Source organism: Salmo salar, chromosome 23, assembly GCF_965601325.2.
Source record: "Salmo salar chromosome 23, fSalSal1, whole genome shotgun sequence".
Classification (NCBI taxonomy): domain Eukaryota; kingdom Metazoa; phylum Chordata; class Actinopteri; order Salmoniformes; family Salmonidae; genus Salmo; species Salmo salar.
The window spans coordinates 24966395-24973740 of record NC_138313.1 but is presented as its reverse complement, the minus strand read 5'-3'; positions in this window follow the sequence as shown (position 1 = coordinate 24973740).

Here is a 7346-nt window from a genome sequence, read left to right as displayed (position 1 = left end):
TGACCTGTGTTTAGTTATGGTCAGTAGGGGAGAGTGGGGAAATCGTGCCAAAGGGTTAGCTGAACCACCCCATGTTTCTAGGAAACCATACACAAAATGAATTGTGTGACTAAATATTTACAGTGGCTTCAGAAAGTATTTACACCCTTTGACTTTTTCCACATTTTGTTGCGTTACAGCCTGAATTTAAAATATTTTGTTTTACTGATCTACACACAATACCCCATAATGTCAAAAGTGGAATTATGTTTTTAGAATGTTAACTAATTTAATTTAAAATGAAAAACTGAAATGTCTTGAGTCGTTTTGTATTCAACCCTGTTGTTATGGCAAGCCTAAATAAGTTCAGGAGTAAACATTTGCTTAACAAGTCACAAAGTTGCATGGCCTCACTCTGTGTGCAATAGTAGTGTTTAACATGATTTGTTAATGACTACCCCATCTCTGTAACCCACACATACAATTATATGTAAGTTCCCTCAGTCGAGCAGTGAATTTCAAACACAGATTCAACCACAAAGTCCAGAGACGTTCTCCAATGGTTCGCAAAGAAGGGCACCTACTGGTAGATTGGTAAAAACATTGAATATCCATTTGAGCATGGTGAAGTTATTAATTACACTTTGGATAGGGTATCAATATACCCAGTCACTACAAAGATACAGGCACCCTTCCTAACTCAGATGCCAGAGAGGAAGGAAACCATGAGGCCAATGGTGATTTTAAAACAGTTAGAGTTTAATGACTGTGATAGGAGAAAACTGAGGATGTATCAATGACATTGTAATTACTCCACACTACTAACATTAATTACAGAGTGCAAAGAAGGAAGTCTGTACATTATACAAATGTCCCTAATATGCATCATGTTTGCAATAAGGTATGTACTGCAAAAGCTTTTGCAGAAAAAAAATTTGTATCACTCTTCAGATGTTCAAGCGTGGTGGTGGCTGCATCATGTTATGGGTTTGCATGTCATTGGCAAGGACTAGGGAGTTGTTTAGGATAAAAAGTAATGGAATAGAGCTACAGAAAGCACAGCCAAAATCCTAGAGTAAAAGTTGGTTGTCTGCTTTCCAAAAAACACTGGGAGACAAATTCACCTTTCAGCAGGACAATTACCTAAAACACAAGACCAAATATACACTGGAGTTGCTTACCAAGACAACATTGAATGTTCGTGAGTGGTCTAGTTACAGTTCTGACGTAAATCGTCTTGAAAATCTATGGTAATATTTGAAAATGGCTGTCTAGCAAGGATCAACAACCATCTTGACAGAGCTTTCAGATTTTTTTAAAGAATGTAAAATCCAGGAGTGCAAAGCTCTTAGTCTTATCCAGAAAGACTCACAGCTGTAATCGCTGCCAAAGGTGATTCTAACATGTATTGACTCAGGGGGTTTAATACTTATTGAATCAAGATATATTCGTGTTTATTTTCCATTATTTTTAATGAACATTTTAGAATTTTGTTCCACATTGACATTAGAGTATTTTGTGTAGATTGTTGACAAATTACAATTAAATAAATTATAATCCCACAGCAAAATATGGAAAAGGTCAAGGGGTGTGAATACTTTCTGAAGGCACTGTAGGAAGAGGTCATCATTTCATGGAGTCTGTGAAGGAAGAAAGCACATGGAAAATGTGGTAAGCAAATTAGGTCCAAAAGACAGATTTTCACAAAGTCAATTTAATTTGTGTTACAGGTTTCATGATACTTGTATCGAAACAAAAGTATATAGTTTTAAGACTACTTTATACTTCAGTTCAGGTCTCTTTAAGCTACAATATTAGGTCCTAAATCTATCATGAAAGTGCATCCTTATAGCTGGGCTATCTAGAACTGAAAAGGGTTCTTCGGCTGTCCTATAGGAGAACCCTTTGAAGAACCCTTTTTGGTTCCAGGTATAACCCTTTTGGGTTCCATGTAGAACCCTTTCCACAAAGGGTTCTACATGGGATCCAAAAGAGTTTTACTTGGAACCAAAAAGGGTTCTCCTATGGGGATAGCCAAATACCCCTTTGGAATTATTTCTTCTAAGGGGCAACAAAGACAAAGAAAAGTTTGTTTCAGTAGTAGTGGTGGTAGTTTATGCAGCACATAAGATCCATTCTGTATTTGTGTGTCTGTGTGTGTGTGAGTGCATGTGTACGTGTCTGTAATTTGAAACACATGCGGTTCAAAAGACGAGGGAGAGAATGAGAATAAATGATGGCGACTGTCCTCAGAGATTTGTAAAAGTTCAAACCAGTTATCCCCTACTTGTTACATAATACACAGCTAGCCTTTCCTTCAATATCAACAAACACATTTTAGCCCCCTCCTCCTCTCCTCTCCAGTGGTCTGCCTATAATAACAGACATTAACAGACATTTAAACCTATTCCTCAGCCCCAATATCTACTGTATATTCCTGTGCCCACTAACCCATACACCTAAACCCTATTACCCACACACCCCAGCCCTGTTACCCCATTGCTAGACAGCCACATGTCAATACCCTAATATTGATACAATCACCCATATCCTATCCCTAAATGCCCTATTTGTTACTCATAGACCCCATTTCCTTTGCCAAAGCATCTCATTCCTGTTAATTGCCTATCTCAGCCCTCTTACCCATTTTCCTTAGCCCTGTATTCCTCAAGTCACCAAGAATAACCTATATCCAGCTATTTGCTGCACACCCCTACCCTGTTATTTGCATATCTTAGTCTTGTGATCTCTGAGTTTTATACACTAATCATTTCATTAATAAACTCATAGTATTTGGGGGGGGGGGGGTATGAAGTCTGGGGGGCAAGAGGGGAATAGGGGGAGCAGTTAAGTGCCTAGTGGCTATTTAACAACCTGAATGTCTGAGGGAAGAAGCTATTGGCTAGTCTGACAATTTTTTGCCATGATACTCCTATATTGCCCGCGTATTACATACAGCCGGGAAGAACTATTGGATATCAGAGCGACGTCAACTTACCAGCACTACGACCAGGAATACGACTTTCCCGAAGCGGATCCTTTGTTCGAACCACCCAAGGAATTCAAACTGATTCCAAAGGCTGACCCAAAAAAACATCGCCACAGAAGAGGTAGACGGAGCGGCCTTCTGGTCAGACTTCGGAGGCGCGCACACCACCCTCCAGTTCCGAGTATATTACTCGCTAATGTCAAGTCTCTAGAGACTGTAACAAGGTAGACGAAATTAGGGCAACGGTTGCTTTTAAGAGAGACATCAGGGATTGTAACATACTCTGTTTCACGGAAACATTGCTCTCTGGGGACATGTTGTCAGAGTCGGTACAGCCACCGGGATTCTTTGTGCGTTGCACCGACAGGAATAACATCTCTCTGGGAAGAAGAAGGGTGGGGGGGTGTATGTTTCATGATTAACGACTCATGGTGTAATTGTAACAACATACAGGAACTCAAGTCCTTCTGTTCACCTGACCTAGAATTCCTCACAATCAATTGCCGACCATATTATCTCCCAAGAGAATTCTCTACCGTTATTGTCACAGCTGTGACGGTCCTCAAGGAACTTCACTGGACTCCATGCAAACTGGAAACCATATATCCTGAGGCTGCATTTATTGTAGCTGGGGATTTTAACAAAGCAAATTTGAGAACAAGGCTACCTAAATTCTATCAGCATATCGATTGTAGTACCCGAGCTGGCAAAACACTGGATCACTGCTACTCTAACATCCTTGATGCATACAAGGCCCTCCCCTGCCCTCCGTTCGGCAAATCTGACCACAAATCCATTTTGCTTCTCCCCTCCTATAGGCAGAAACTCAAACAGGATGTACCCGTGACAAGGACCAGTCAACGCTGGTCTGACCAATCAGAATCCACGCTTCAAGATTGTTTTGATCCTGCGGACTGGGACATGTTTCGGGTAACCTCAGAGAATAATATAGATTTATACGCTGATTCGGTGAGTGAGTTTATAAGGAAGTGCATAGGAGATGTTGTACCCAGTGTGACTATTAAAACCTACCCTAACCAGAAACCGTGGATAGATGGTGGCATTCACGCAAAACTGAAAGCGCGAACCACCGCATTTAACTATGGAAAGATGACCGGGAATATGGCCGAATACAAACAGTGTAGTTATTTCCTCCGCAAGGCAATCAAATAAGCAAAATGTCAGTATAGGGACAAAGTGGAGTCGCAAATCAATGGCTCAGACATGAGACGTATGTGGCAGGGTCTACAGGCAATCACGGACACCGACGTCTTGCTTCCAGACTAACTAAACACCTTCTTTGCCCGCTTTGAGGATAATACAGAGCCACCGACACGGCCTCTACCAAGGACTGTGGGCTCTCTTTCTCCATGGCCGACGTGAGTAAGACATTTAAACATGTTAACCCTCGCAAGGCTCCCAGCCCAGACGGCATCCCTAGCCGCGTCCTCAGAGCATGCGCAGACCAGCTGGCTGGTGTGTTTACGGACATATTCAATCTCTCCCAATCCCAGTCTGCTGTACCCACATGCTTCAAGATGGCCACCATTGTTCCTGTACTCAAGAAGGCAAAGATAACTGAACTAAATGACTATCGCCCCGTAGCACTCACTTCTGTCATCATGAAGTGCTTTGAGAGACTAATTAAGGATCATATCACCTCCACCTTACGTTGTCACCCTAGACCCACTTCAATTTTCTTACCGCCCCAATAGGTCCACAGACGATGCAATCGCCATCACACTGCACAATCCCATCTGGACAAGAGGAATACCTATTTAAGAACGCTGTTTATTGACTACTGCTCCTCATTCAACACCATAGTACCCTCCAAGCTCATCATCAAGCTTGAGGCCCTGGGTCTCAACCCCACCCTGTGCAATTGGGTCCTGGACTTCCTGACGGGCCGCCCCCTGGTGGTGAAGGTAGGAAACAACATCTCCACTTCGCTGATCCTCACTGGGGCCCAATAAGGGTGCATGCTCCTGTACCCCCTGTTCACCCATGACTGCGTGGCAATGCACGCCTCCAACTCAATCATCAAGTTTGCAGACGACATAACAGTGGTAGGCTTGATTACCAACAACGACGAGACAGCCTAAAGGGAGGAGGTGAGGGCACTCGGCGTGTGGTGTCAGGAAAACAACCACTCACTCAACATCAAAAAAAGAAAGGCGATGATAGTGGACTTCAGGAGAGGGAGCACCCCCCTATCCACATCGACGGGACAGCAGTGGAGAAGGTGGAAAGTTAATTTCCTCGGCGTACACGTCACGGACAAACTGAAATCAAATCAAAGTTTATTTGTCACGTGCGCCGAATACAACAGGTGTAGACCTTACAGTGAAATGCTTACTTACAGGCTCTAACCAATAGTGCAAAAAAGGTATTAGGTGAACAATAGGTAAGTAAAGAAATAAAACAACAGTAAAAAGAGAGTGAAAAATAACAGTAGCGAGGCTATATACAGTAGCGAGGCTATAAAACTAGCGAGGCTACATACAGACACCAGTTAGTCAGGCTGATTGAGGTGGTATGCACATGTAGATATGGTTAAAGTGACTATGCATATATGATGAACAGAGAGTAGCAGCAGCGTAAAAGAGGGGTTGGCGGGTGGTGGGTTGCGGGTTGCAGGACACAATGCAGATAGCCCGGTTAGCCAATGTGCGGGAGCACTGGTTGGTCGGTCCAATTGAGGTAGTATGTACATGGATGTATAGTTAAAGTGACTATGCATATATGATAAACAGAGAGCAGCAGCAGCGTAAAAGAGGGATTGGGGGGGGGGCACACAATGCAAATAGTCCGTGTAGCCATTTGATTACTTGTTCAGGAGTCTTATGGCTTGGGGGTAAAAACTGTTGAGAAGCCTTTTTGTCCTAGACTTGGCAATCCGGTACCGCTTGCCATGCGGTAGTAGAGAGAACAGTCTATGACTGGGGTCTTTGACAATTTTTAGGGCCTTCCTCTGACACCGCCTGGTGTAGAGGTCCTGGATGGCAGGCAGTGATGTACTGGGCCGTACGCACTACCCTCTGTAGTGCCTTGCAGTCAGAGGCCGAGCAATTGCCGTACCTGGAAGTGATGCAACCAGTCAGGATGCTCTAGATGTTGCAGCTGTATAACCTTTTCAGGATCTCAGGACCCATGCCAAATCTTTTTTGTTTCCTGAGGGGGAATAGGCTTTTTCGTGCCCTCTTCACGACTGTCTTGGTGTGTTTGGACCATTCTAGTTTGTTATTGATGTGGGCAACAAGGAACTTGAAGCTCTCAACTTGCTCCACTACAGCCCCGTTGATGAGAAATGGTCCACCCACACAGACAGTGTGGTAAAGAAGGCGACTGAAGAAATGTGGCTTGTCACCTAAAACCCTCACAATTGAGAGCATCTTGTCAGGCTGTATCACCGCCTGGTATGGCAACTGCACCGCCCACAACCGCAGGGCTTTCCAGAGGGTGGTGCGGTCTGCACAACGCATCGCCAGGGGAAAACTACCTGCCACCCAGGACACCTACAGCACCCGATGTCATAGGAAGGCCAATAAGATCATCAAGAACAACCACCACCCGAGCCACTGCCTGTTCACCCCGCTACCATCCAGAAGGCGAGGTCAGTACAGGTGCATCAAAGCTAGGACCGAGAGACTGAAAAACAGCTTCTATCTCAAGGCCATCAGACTGTTAAACAGCCATCACTAACACAGAGAGGCTGCTGCTGTATATACTGTATTTTATACCATCTATTGCACCTTGCCTATGCCGCTCTGTCATTGCTCATCCATATATTTATATGTATATATTCTTATTCCATTCCTTTACTTAGATATGTGTGTATTAGGTAGTTGTTGGGGAACTGTTAGATTACATGTTAGATAATGCTGCACTTTCGGAACTAGAAGCACAAGCATTTAGCTACACTCGCAATAACTGCAATAACGCAATATCTGCTAACCGTGTGTATGTGACCAATACAATTAGATTTGATTTGATTTGAATCACTTCAAACTGAAGCTGGAAAGATTGCAAACTAGCTGCACTTCGTTTAGTTTTACCTTTACATAATTTTTTTTATATATCCATAAAAAGTATGCCAGCTGATTCATGATTTCGACTGGCTGAGAAACACTGCCTGTCTGTCCGTGTAATCCCGACTCCTGACACGTTCATTACTATGGGACAGCTTGAATTTGAATATTGAAACAATGTTGCAAAAGTCGGAGAGACAGACAGGTTTATACAAATCTCTGCTGTTGAAAACTAAATGTTAGTCTAATAGAAATGTGAGATAATGTCTAGATGCTTTTTATAGTGGAGATCAAGTTTATAAATTGCTTGGCTGGGCTGATGAGACAGTGGATTGCACAGTCAGATGGAA